The following is a 13979-nucleotide window of genomic DNA, read 5'->3' on the forward strand; positions in this document are numbered from 1 at the left end:
ACAAATGCTCCATCTGCCAAGCATTTATTTCCAATACATCACAAAATAGGAAAAATCAAACTGCAGCTCTTAAAAAGGCTCCAACCCATCAAAGCCCAGAAGTCTAGGACTACGATCTCCATAGGAAGTGTGCAAGTCCTGTAAATTCTGTCTGAGCCTATGGACTATTTGCTCAACATGACAAACTTCCAATGAGATGCAGTTGCTGAAGGAGATGCTTGTGATGGCTCTCGGAAACAAAAACTGCTGTGCCGATCAGTTACTAATACTTTTACAGTAAGTAATGACAATAAACTTAACTCTGCTGAAGATTCCACAAGAACTTTGGCATCCTGCCATGATATGTACATTCACGCCTGGCTTAGGCCAACTGATTTTGCAGACAAAACAGTTGCAAATATGAACATCCATTTCACAGCCTCTGCTTCTACAGTTCTGAAGTGATAACTCCCAAGTCACTCGATTCACCTCTCCCCAGCCAGCACAGCCACAGGAAAGGAATTCTCTCTCCCCCAACTTAAACACAGACTCCCCATTATTGCATCTGCCTCAAAGAAAAACTCCACATTTCTGCAAATCGTCTCAAATTCCATCTGTAACTTCCACCACAAACTCCCCACCCCAAGAAAGTACAGTTGTGTAAAATTTTACCATAACAGTAGATGTCCTTCTCTTCACTGTTGCAGTATTCTTGAAAGAAGGGATGTCACATCCTGGGCAGCTCTGTCAGTATGAGAAAGCTTGAAAGGGATCTTGTTTGTTCCATACGTCACATTTATGCACCTCGTACAGACCATATGGCATAAAAGGGACAAACAGATGCAACTACCTAGAATTGAATTGCTCCAGAAGAGAACTGTCAGAGGACAAAGGAGTCCATGCACATCCAGAAGGAAAAAATACAGAATAAAGAACACAGGGTTGGCGGGAGGGAGAAAATACTGCAAAAGTGAAGAGAAGGACATCTACCATTATGATAAGATTTTACACAACTGCACTATGTCCTTCTAGATCCCTGTTGCAGTACTCTTGAAAGAAGGAAGAGTAAAACAAAAAAAATCAAAAAACAGAATGGGAGGTAGAAGGCTGAGAGCACAGTCAACAAACCCACATAAAATGGTTTCAGCAAAACCTGCTATGGCCCTAGAAACCATATCCAACGTATAATGCTTAGTAAAGTTAGGCACGGAAGGCCAAGTAGCAGCTTCAAGGATGAAATTGATGTCCAATCCCCTGAAGAAGGCATCAGTAGAGGCAACAGCCCTAGCAGAATGAGCTCTAAAAGACGCAGACAAAGAATTGCCATGAAAACAATAACAAAAAGAAATTGCCTTAGCTATCCAGGAGGAGATGGGTTTGCTTAGAAACAGCCAAACCCAAAGACCAGGGAACAAAAAGCTGATTGGACTTACGAAAAGGCCTAGTTTTATTAAAATAGTAGAACTCTCTGTGCAAGTCCAAGGTATGCAGGACCCTCTCAGTAGCAGACTGAGGAAAAGGGAAAAAAGGAAGGAAGCTGTACAGACTGATTTAAGGGCAACTCATTTACCAACCTGGGCATAAAAGAAGGATCAATACAAAAAGGGACACCCTCTCCCTGTGAAAAAACAAAAAGGAGGAATGGCCATAAGGACCTGGAGCTCAGAAACCCTCCAAGCAGAAGTGAGAGTCAGCAACAAAACAATCTTCCAGGTACAATGTTGCAAAGAAGCAGAAACTGCAGGCTCGAGTCCATTTTTCCAAAACAAAATTAAGGCCCCAAGGAAGAGGAGGTGGAATACGTTTTCTTGAAGGCTGAATATGCAGGACGCTGTTAAGAAATTGTTAAACCTCAAAATGAGAAGATAAATGTGGAGTCAAGGGTAGACACGCAGAAATGGCTGACAAATGGCCTTTACAGAAGGCCAAGCCAGACTGGAGCAACTCACACAAACAGACAGGACCAGAGGAGCCCCCACTGAAAAAGGATCCTGGTTATGAGCATGGCACTTCTTCCATCTGGACATACAAGATTTTCTGGTTGAGAGTTTCCTTGCCTCCTGTAAAACCTTGAGCACATCTTCAGAAAAGATGTGCTGGAAAGGGATCAAAACCTTATCACCCACAACATCGATTGCAGAGTGGACAATTAGGGATGGATGAAAGACCCCTTGTCCTGTGTGAGGAGATCCAACCAGTGAGGTAACTTGTGGTGATTGCCCCTGGCCAGATGCATTAAGAGGGGGAACCAGTGCTGGTGTGGCCAGAAGGGAGTCACTAGCAAGATTTTTGGGGAGTCCAGTTGAATCTTTTGCAGGACTCTTGGAAGTAGAGGAAGAGTATAAAGAAACCTCCCATTCCATGAAAAGGATAGGGCGTCCGTTTTCCAGGCAAGATGGCGTGGCACTCTGGAATACAGGAGAGGAAGCTACCTGTTCAGAGGGGAGGCAAAGTGATATACCCAAGGAATACCCTAGCAATAGACAATGTCCAGAAACATCTATGTGAAACATGAGCCTGTATTTTGGACCTGCTCAGAGAGTCTGCTACAAGACTGTGCCCTAAAAGAATGTACACTGCCTGAAGAGTTAATTGATAACTGGGAGCCACCTCCCAAGCCTGAAGCACCATCCTGCAGAGGTAAGATTTCATGCCCCACGGCTTGTAGACATACATCACTGTAATGCTGTCTTGAGTACACCTTCAAGGGACCTGTACCCAGAGAAAGACCATGGGGTGAAAAGCCTGAAGAGCCAGAAATACAGCCCTCTCTTATTTGATGTTGATATGGTCTGATTTCTGATGGGGAGGCCAGAGACCCTGAGCTTTCAGGTGACCAAGAGATGCCCCCCCCCACCCCATGTCCGAAGCATCAGTGAACAGCTCTTGAGAAGGGACTGGAGGCTGAAAGGGCTGAACTGGGTTGACAGTGAACTGTCAAACCACCACTCAAATTCCTTCTTGAGATAGGGAATGAGGGGTACACAAAGTCAGAAAGTGATGATACTGCAGCTTCCACATATGCAGTCTAGCAAGAGGAAGCATCAAAATAGAAGAGGCCATAAATCCCAGGGCCCTAAAAATCGCCCTGGCTGGCATGGCAGCTAGGGGAAGACAAGACTGAAAGAAGGCCTTCAATGACAGGAGGAAGAGGCGCCAACATTGGCACCATCTGAATCCTGCAACCCAGATGCACATGATCCTGAGAGGGAGTTAGAACAGACTTTTGGAAGTTGATGGTAAATCCCAGACTTTGAAAGAGAGAAACAGTGAACTGCAGACCCCATAGCAATCGACTGGGAGAAGGCACCTGAAGCAACAGGTCATCTAGATAAGGAAAAACCTGAATGCCATGGAGCCTGCAGAAGTCATTCACAGGACCTAGGTGTTTTATGAATACCCTTGGGGCAGTAGAGAGGCCAATGAGCAAAGCAGAGAACCAGAAATGACAGAAGACACAGTGAAACTTAAAAACTTCCTGTAGCTGCTGAGCTGAGAGAGATCCAAAATAGGTCACCAAGTGCACTCCTTTCTAGGAACCAGGAACATCCTGGAATAAAACCTCCATCCCGCTTGCGAAGGGGGGACAGGTTGTATGGCCCCTTGGTTCAACAGGGACTCCAGAACCTACGGGAAATTAGGAGATTGCTCTAGAGGATGATGAAGAATCCCAGAAAAAGGAATAAGATATTTCCATACCATGAAAAGATGACAGAAAGAACCCAAGAGTCTGAAGTGATGAGATCCCACCCAGTTCTGGTTTATGAAAGGCAGATCATGCCTCCTGAACCTGATCGACTTCTTTGAGGCAGTCACCAAAGCCGCAGATGAGGGTAAGATGGTTCACACAGCCTATCTTGACCTCGCCAAGGCTTTCGACACCATCCCCCATTCTGGAATTATAGCTAGATTCACTAAACTAGGTATAAATCCATACGTCACAAGATGGGTTGCCAACTGGCTCACTGACAGAACCCACACTGTAAAAGTTGCAGACTCCAAATATGACCTCAAACCAGTGACAAGTGGAGTACCACAGGGTTCAGTTCTGGGACTTCTCCTGTTTGGTATCTACTTCTCCGAAGTACAGGCTAACACAGAAGGCCTCTGGCTAACTAAGTTCGCAGATGACTGCAAACTAGGAGCCATAGTCAAGTCCCCAAATGGTGGACATCCTACAGAAGGGCCTCGCCGAGACAGATGCCTGGTGTGAGAGCCATGGCCTCAAGCTCAATGCCAAAAAGTGCAGAGTCATCCCCTTTGGTACAATCTCTGTACCCATGAACTACCACATAGGCAGCAATCTACTTAACACTGAATGTGTGATAAGAGACCTTGAGACCCAGGTAGACAGTAGTCTCCCCTTTGATAGTCACATCGCCACAGTAGTCAGGAAGTCCTTCTACGTAGCACACCTCAGCATAAAAGGGCTCTCATCCAAGAAAAAAGAGGTTATTGTTCCCTCTACTCGACACTCATTAGACCCATTATAGAGTACAACGCCCCTTTTGGAATGTACCTCACAAGACATCTGCAGCAGCTGGAAAGGCCACAGAAGTACCTCACAAAGAGGATTACTGGCCTCAAACAAATGCCCTATACTGACTGTCTCAAAAAACTCCAGCTTTACTCCGTAGCATACCGCCTACTCTGAGGTAATCTCTGCCTAACATATAAAGCTATGTCAAACCCAGAGCTGTTGGCCATGCTACACCTAAAGAAATCCCAATTCTTCCGAGCTACACGCTCTAGGGACCTAAACCTTGTCACCCACAATAAACGGGACATGCTGGAAGGATAGATTCTTGGCCCAGAGACTTCCCATACTCTGGAACAGGCTACCCATCTATGTCAAGCAAAGTTCTTCATTAGCACTCTTCAAGAAAAATCTTGATGAGTGGATGAGAAATAGGAAATACACCCCAAGGATAATTTCTGTCTCTCTGCTCAACAGTGGCACAAGAAAATAACTTTTTTGGGTGGCATAAGCCAAGGAACCTTGTTAGCTAGGCTTACGTAGGCCCTTGGGCCGATAGCCTAGTACCTACCTATGAACCTATGCCAATTTGAAGACAAAGGGAGAGCCGAAGTGACAGAGGAACCTGATCTAAAGGCAGGGGATGAACCGTCAAAGAAAAGCAGGCTTATCAGAGAAGGGAGGCTTCTGGGCCAAGGAAATCTGAGAAGCCTTAGCAAAGGGGGCCCACCTCCAACCCTTCTTGCCCTTAGAGGCCGGGTGAGGTTGCCTGCAAACAAAGGCAGATCTAGGAGAAACAAAAATATGTTTAATGTCTTGCAAGGCTTTGCCTTTCTCTTGAAAAAACTTAAACAACTCAGCAGCAGCAGCAGTCCCAAAAAGATGAGTATCAAAAGCAAAATCCAACAACCTGGCCTTAATGACCTCAGGAAGAGACTGGAGACAAGGCCAAGAATAAGCTACACTTAGAGTGACAAGCCACTTGAGAAGCAGAAAAGATAAAGCAGAGAATTTGCTATCAGAATCAGGGAAGACAGAGATTACCTGACAAGCCTGAGCAAACAAGACCAGAGCATACCTGGTCATGTGTAAACCTTCTTGCCAATCCTCTTCATTACCCTGCTATCCTTATCAGAAGGCAAACGTTTAGAAGGTTTGTCAGAAGAAACTGACACCACAGTAGGATCAGAAGGACATTTAAAATAAAAACAGACAAACCTCAGGAGTCTTACTGAGCCTATGAGGTTTCTCAAGAGCAGGAGGTTGAGAATCAGGAGACTTGGAAGCAGCAATTAGAGTTATCTAACAAAGCAGCCAACATAGGATGAACTGCAAATGGTTTAAGGAGCATCCACCAGAAGCAACTTATACCTTCTCTGAATATCTGACACTTTAGCAGAACCCCACTTAAAGAATTCCATCATCCTAGCAATTGTGCCCCCAAAGAACAATTGCTTGAAAGGAGACTCAAGGTTAACACAGTTCTAATGCAGAGGAGTCTAAGTCAATGGTGAAAGCATCTGTGAGGAATAGGACAAAGACCCCTCACTAGACAGGGAATCCTCATCCGAGGAATCTTATTCCCTAAACTGTTTAGAAGGGGTAGAGGTCCAAGGAGAAGCAGGTTCTGAAACTCCTTGGAGGTGGCGTTAGGGCCATTAAGGCAGAGAACAAGCCTTGAGTATACTCTTCCCATTCCCTTTGAAGATCCATAGGACAAGGAGAAGCATGCTTCAGTTTTTGTCTTTTCTTAGAAAGGATATCAGCCATAACAAATACCAAAGGTTCCGATCCAGGGCGAGACTTAAGAGAACACTGAACTTCTTCCCTGACCAATACCTGCGGAATCCCACTAGGACCCACAGAGATGATCAGATGCAGAGGGGGAGCTGTGTTTGGAGTAAATGCCTGCAAAGCCTCAGAGGACGTGCAAAAAGAAAGTTCCATGCCGGCCTCCAGCAGGGTGGAAACAGAGAAATTGGACATAAACACTGAACAACTTACAGAGTTATTACCTGCTTCTAGAGGGATGTCCAGTGGAGGCTGGACAGCTAAAGAATCCCCTGAGACTTCTTGGCCTTCTTCTTACCAAGCTGGGCTATCTTGGGGTTAAATGGTTCTGCCATAGTACCCGGGGCTGTCTAAGCCATTGGTTTTCAAGATAACTGGTCAGGGAAGACAAGTGGCTTCTGACCATCTTAGACACAAATGCCTTACAAATACTACAAGAGGTATAGTTATGGGAAGCACCCAAACAAAAAGAAGACACTGTTCATGATTATCCTTAAGGGGAATGTGCCTCGCACACTGACATTTTCCCCTCTTGGATAACATAAGTTCTAGGTAGTGATAAAATATAAAAGACCAAGAAACAAACTTCTGAAAACAAAAGAAAAAGTAAAAATAATCCCAACGGGGCTCTTGTCTGGCATTCTAAAAGGTAAAAACAGTAACAAAAATGTTCAAACCAACTGGTGGCAAAAAGTTCTGAAGAGTTCTGTCCATACATCCTTTTTATGCTTTTACTGGGATGCAGTCCCATTTGAAAAATGATGGACAAGAAGCTGTGTTCAAAAAATATTATAGGTACTCACCACAATTATGTACTTATGAGTAAAGCTGTACAGGAACCACCAGGACTTGTACTGTAGGCATTAGGACTGCTTGACACACAACTTTACCAGACTACCACCCTCACCTATACTGTTTCCATCTACCTCTTTAGTACCAAACCAAGTGAAAGAAAAAGAAAACATAACAGAGGGAGAGGAGGGTGGGTGCTTCTTAAAGCTGCAACTCTAGTAAACCCATTGTCATGTCGAGTACTCTTATTTTATTTATTTGTTATGCTGATAACACTGGATACAAATACATATCCCCTTCTCAGGGGTGACCCAGGAGCAAATGCCTGGTTAAGTGACTTACTCAAAGTCATAGGTTTGTAGGTGTAAGTTGACAAAAATCAAACAAAAAACTATAAGATGAAGCTCATTAGCAGCTTACAGCATTGAGTAAACTGACAATTTTCATATTTAAAATCACAAAGTTCCAGCAGAAACCACAACCACCTATCTCAGTTCCCTTGGTTGTCTGCCCTAAGTGACATGTCCATGACAACCATGGCCCAAAGACCTTCACCAAGGGTTATGTCCAAATGATTAGTATTCCCAGCTTTTCACAAGCCATCTGTACATACTCATGGGTCACATCCCATCCAATCCAAAAACAACCTCACAATCGGCCACAACCTTCCAAATGAATTTACTAGACAATTGGGGAACAGAAGACAACTGACGGACCTCTCCTCTGTATCAAAAACAAACCGCACTCACACCCAAACAACACAAATATTAAGATTGTTTGATTCCTAAAGTTCCATAATTTAAAATAGATCTTTATTATTTCTATATTTGTGTCAGTAACTTTTTATTCAACAGGTTTACCCGATGCCCTGAATATTTTAACAAAGTGCCTTATACACCAGTGCTTCAAAAGCATGTTCAGACATAACACCATGCATCTGTGCCTATTTCATATAATTTCCTGCCAGTAACCTGTCAGTCATTTTTAAAAGTTAAACAAAGGCCCAGGGAGAAAAGTTCCACTTTCTAGCAAAAGATAAGCACTTTTTCCCACATTCATTTAGAACACATACTGTACAAAGATACTAAAACATTACAATCATGATACATCAAATATAGGATACAACAGAAATACATTTACAATTGGAGTAGCTGTCAAAGCAGAAAAGTAATAAACTGTTCACATTTGACAAGTGCAGAGGATGATTAATATGAAGAATATGTAAGCAGTATGTGCAGGACAAACAGGACTGTGCACATTTGAAAAGGCTCTAAATTAATGTACAGAGAATGGATTACACTGTAGAATTAAGTAATAAAATTTTTGGTAATGTGATTTTTTTTTGCAAGACAGATGAAGAGAAGGTAAAAGGGTAGTAAACAGCACTGCAATAGAGATGGGGAGAATGTAAAAAAAAAATTGTAAAATAGATTGGAAATATTTGGTATTTGTAGGTTATTTAAAAACTGGCAGCATCCCACTGCGTTTGGTCACTATATGATAAATGGGCTTTGTATTAGTGTAATACCTCGCAGGTCGTTCAGCGCAGATGTTGGCATGGTCTTTACTGACTAACAGGTGAAAGGGGAATGTTGTTATATGGGAAACAGGTCATTCCACAACAAGTACAAATACGACTCGTCCATGTTGATGTGAATGACCTAAGATGTACCTCTCTGGACTACATGAAGAGAGACATGGATGAGCTCTCAGATCTTGCAGCCCATGCAGGTATGACCCTAGCCCTGAGTAGCATCCTGCCATCGCCCAGAATGATACCACAGTACAAGGACAAAATGATGGACTTCAACAATTGGCTAAGCTTCTGATGACATTCTAAGGGGATCCAGTATTTTTCAGCCTGGGACAACATGGTTGACAGACCACGATCCTTTGCCAGAGATGACCTGCACCTGTCACCCCCGGGATTCCAGATACTGGTTAAGGCTCTTGCCACCCCTATAGTGCCTTTGTAGGCAAGGTTCAAATGCTAAATTCACCACCATAACAGGTACAAGCAAGCAAACTCTGAGGGTAATGCTACTCAATACTAGAAGTCTAAACCTCAAAACGGACTCACTCGAGGCACTCCTTAAAATGGAGAACATCAACATGTGTGTAGTGACAGAGACCTGGTTCAAGGCTCTAGAGAGCACCCCTACATTACCAGGCTATAATTCATACCACACCTTTTGGCCACCTAACCTGGACCAAAACACTAAAGGCGGACGTGTGTCGATATTCATTAAGGATATCCACACCTCCAGGCTAGTTGCTCAACATAATGCATCTGAAATGATCCAAATGCAACTAACACTGGGCAAGACTGCAATCCAGGTTGTAGCTTGTTACAGATCCCCCACCATGCCCCAGGATTCCCATTCTTCATTTCTTAAGATCCTGGAAAATATTAAGGTACAACCCAATACTTTAATTATGGGCAATTTCAACTACCCCACCATCAACTGGGAAAACTATTCATGTACCATCTCATTCGATCAACGTTTTCTGGAATTCATAAATTCCAACACCTTGGATCAGCTTGTCCACACCCCAACCAACGGCAGCAATCCCCTGGACTTGGTCATTACCAATATGGGTAACCAGTGTTCCACGCCAGAGGTCAACTCCTCGCTGGTCAGATCCGACTACAAGCTAATCACCCTAGACGTCCATATCCCACCCCCACCCCCCATTAATGAAACCACCGTCAAAAACTACTCCAAAGCCAACTTCATGCTTCTTAAGACATAAGTGGAAAACTTCACAACACCCATGCAGATGGAAAATAGAGATATGACTGCTGAATCTTACACAAATGCACTGTATAAGCACATACACGAGTGCATGGATTGTGCCATCCCCAAAAGAACCAAGATGCTATCCTCAAAAAAGGAAGCCAATCTGGTGGTCCCCTGCCATAAACAAACTCGACAACAGGAGGAGGAAGCTGTTGCAAAAAAAAAAGAGTAAAATCCCAAGATTGGAGGAACTCCCTGGTCAGCCTCAACAAGAAACTGAGATCCCTCATAAAATCCTTCAAAGCCAGTTATGAAAATAAAATCGCCACTGATTCCAAAGACAACAACAAAGCATTCTACAGTTATGTCAAGAAGCTCAATGGCAACACTCAGATCTGCTCTGAGCTACAGCACAATGGCACTAAATATACAGAACCAATCAATATTGCCAACATCCTGGCAGATAGGTTCAGTGCTAACTTTACCCCCCTCTCACCCTCCAAAGGGCCCATCTTAATACCAGAAGAATGCAAATACCCTGTAATTACAGATGAACACGACTGTACTCTCCAAAGCCAAGAACACAGCATCCATGGGGCCAGACATCACCCCAGGCTGCGTACCGCACAAACTACAGAACGAAGTGGCACCCCACCCAAGTAACATGTTCAATCATAGCTTCACCTCAGGCTATGTGCCTACTGAATGGCGCACAGAGACAGTTATTCCACTCCACAAAGGAGGTGCCACCACAGACCCCAGAAACTACCGCCCCATTACCCTGACGAGCCGGGTCTGCAAGGCCATGGAACGTATCATCTTGGAGCTTATACACAAAGACATAGGTAAACTCCAAACCCTGGACCCTACTCAGTTTGGGTTTGCAAACAGTAGATCATGTCTACTAAACCTGACTGACTTCTTTGAAGCAGTCACTAGAGCAGTAGATGAGGGCAAGGTAGTGCACACAGCCTATCTTGACCTCGCCAAGGCTTCCGATACCATCCCCCACTCTGGAATTATAGATAAACTCACTAAACTGGGCATGAATCCCTATGTCACAAGATGGGTGGCCAACTGGCTCACTAACAGAACCAACACAGTAAAAGTAGCCGACTCCAAGTCTGACTTCAGACGAGTGATGTGTGGAGTACTACAGGGTTCGGTCCTGGGTCCTCTCCTATTTGGCATCTACTTCTCTGAAGAGCAGGTCAACACAGAAGGTCTTTGGCTAACAAAGTTAGCAGATGACCGCAAACTGGGAGCCATAACAGAATCACCTAATGATACAGACATTCTACAAAAGGGCCTCACAGAGACAGGTGCTTGGTGTCAAAGTCATGGCCTCAACCTTAGTGCCAAGAAGTGCATTGTCATTCCCTTTGGGAAAAACTCAGTACCCATGAACTACCACATAGGCAGTAGCTCACTAAACACTGAAAGTGTGATAAGAGACCTCAGGACACAGGTGGACAGTAGTCTCTCCTTTGATAACCACATTGCCACAGTAGTCAGGAAATCCTTCTATGTGGCACACCTCATCACAAAAGGGTTCTCCTCTAGAAAAAAAGAGGTCATTGTTCCTCTCTACTCATCCCTCATCAGACCCATTATAAAGTACAATGCCCTGTTTGGCATGTATCTCACAAGACACCTACAACAATTGGAAAGGCAACAGAAATACCTCACTAAGAAGATTACCGGCCTCAAACAGATGACATATGCAGACAGTCTCAAAAACTCCAGCTCTACTCCATCGCATATCACCTACTCAGAGACGATCTCTGCCCAACATACAAAGCCATGTCAAACCCAGAGCTGTTGGACATGCTACACTTAAGGAAATCCCAATCTCACTAAATCACATGCTCAAGGGACCCAAACCTTGTCACCACAAGAACATGCTGGAGGGATAGATTCCTGTCCCAGAGACTTCCCATGCTCTGGAAAAAACTACCCATTCATGTCAAGCAAAGCTTCTCATTGCCCCTCTTCAAGAAAAACCTTGACGACTGGATGGGAAATAGAAAATTCACCCTAGGGATCACTTCTGTGGCACTGTTTGACAGGGGCACAGGAAAATAACTTTCTTAGGTGGCAAAAGCCAGGGAGCCTTTTTGGCTAGGCTTATATATGCCCCAGGGCCGATAGCCTAGTACCTACCTATGATAGGCATGCAGATGGGGCATGAGGCTTTGTATTAGTGTTGTACCTCGCAGGATGCGCAGTTAGCTAGTCCTGCCTAAACCCCGCCCAGAGTGTAGCAATCAGAGACATGTTGGTCAAAATAAGTAATATTCATACCAATGGTGGCATGAATATTCATCTACTTGTAGTTTATCCTTTTCCTCAATGTAGTACAATCTCGGACTTGGTATATTTATTTAGTAGGGCGTGGGGTATGCAGCCCTCCATGAGAGGTGCAGGGGGGTCCTAAAACGAAGGGAAAAAAATAGCAGCATTATAATTGCAAATATTTTTTTCCTTCGTTTTTTGCAGAGGGCCAAGCCCTCCTGCACCCTCCATGTGGGTGCCTGCATTCCCCCACCCCTGATATTTAAATACAACTCCAAGATCGGGCAATGTTTTTACAGCAGCAACCCCCCCCCCCCCCCAATCAGCTGTTTCATGCAGGAATGGGTGTGGTCTTAGTGATAGACGTGCCTAATGGCCCTGATGTACAGTAGCATGCAAATAACGCATGATTGACATGTTATCATGCATACTTGCCTGTGACATCACGAGTAGTTTACATGCTTCCTCACAGTAGTGGGATCTTGGAGTTGTCGCATTGTATTTATATACACGCGGGTGGAAGGGTGCTTACACCCCTGCAAAAAGCGGAAGGTAAAAAATACTGATCTACATATTTACTCATGTGGGCGGCCTGTTGGACGGAGGGGAGGGGGGTACCGTTCTAAAGCAATTCCGAAGATCAGTACATTGCGAAAGGTAAATTACGAATCCACAATATGTATTCATGCCGCACCTGCATGCCTATCATGCGTGTTTCCCATACAACACGCCCCTTTCACTTGTTAATCAGTAAGACCTCGCCCACATCTACTATCACTAATGCAAAGCCATGTGATTTTAAGGCCGCATAATATTTACAAATGTCTACGCGAGTGTTTAATGTACAGAACTAAACAAAAACAAGCTTACCTGACAGGAATGCACCTCTATTAAATGTCAACGGTTAAAAAATAATGTGCACCTTTATGAAATGTTTAAGCACACCTTTATGAAATGTTTAAGCACAGGCAGTATTCTGAAGGTTGAGTAATCTTTTTTTTTTTTTTTTTAACTACTACGTGGATGGTGGAGGCAGCAGCTTGAGGTGGGAGTGCAAATTATACAGTTTTGGCTACAACTCCAAATAGAAATAAGTAAGCGCGTACAGGATCCATTAATAATACCCCACTCGAGGGCATTTCTGTCAAGATTCCTCTCAAAGTTTTACAGTTGTGATAATCTGCCTACCACGCAAAATACTACTGTGTCAGTTTCTGCCGTTAATCCATTAACTACTGCCGAATTAGTCGGTGTAAACGTAGGTATTATAGTGCCATCCTCCACCAAATGTTGTAGAGATAAAGACTGCCCAAGCCTCAACAGACTTAGATTTCAAAACAGACTGGAGAAAGCAAATTATAAGTACATGTTACAACGTACATCCTAGAAATAAGTTGCAAAACGGCAACCACGAATTAACTAACTCAACAAAACTTAGAAGATGCCCTGACACAGACTTACAAACTATACTGCTGCAATATTTACTAACGGATCGCACAGCAGATTCCTTGTTACTATCCCAAAGCAAAGACCATTTAATACATTTACGACATCTTCAAAAACCTTCAAACCTACAATGGTAATTTTTTTTCAGATGGAAGGTCACTTCCGGTATATGCTTGCGTGTTCAAGAATCGTCCAACGATTGGCAGGCAAGTTGTGTAACTTATGACTTAACGAACACCGATTCCAAAGAGAGGATTTATCAAATATGAACTACATACAATTAAGCTTCTTAAAAAAGGGTTCTAACATGCATTTGTAAAATGCATTCAGTAAATAAAGACATTATGTTTCGGTCTAAAACAAAAGCTGTTCATTTTTTTTGCGATAATGGTGAACATTGGACCGCGCGGTAAGTGCAAATTCAAAATATTGAATGACATGGTTACGCAAAGTCCAGT

The 13979-nt window shown here is 43.7% G+C and overlaps 1 protein-coding gene across 2 annotated transcripts in view; it reads right to left on the bottom strand.

The window, feature by feature from the left end:
* Positions 1-13743, bottom strand: part of RBIS (ribosomal biogenesis factor) — a 165198-nt gene extending 151455 nt beyond the window's left edge. Inside the window, exon 1 of one of the 2 annotated variants that reach the window (XM_044065995.1) lies at positions 13651-13743. The gene's annotated coding sequence lies outside the window, so the exon portion shown is untranslated. Of the gene's footprint in view, positions 1-13536 lie in introns of both variants that reach the window. The other variant, XM_044065994.1, reaches the window with a different exon arrangement.
* Between the last annotated feature and the right edge of the window lie 236 nt (positions 13744-13979).

Source organism: Protopterus annectens, chromosome 3.part0, assembly GCF_019279795.1.
Source record: "Protopterus annectens isolate FY-2018-M chromosome 3.part0, PAN1.0, whole genome shotgun sequence".
Classification (NCBI taxonomy): Eukaryota; Metazoa; Chordata; order Ceratodontiformes; family Protopteridae; genus Protopterus; species Protopterus annectens.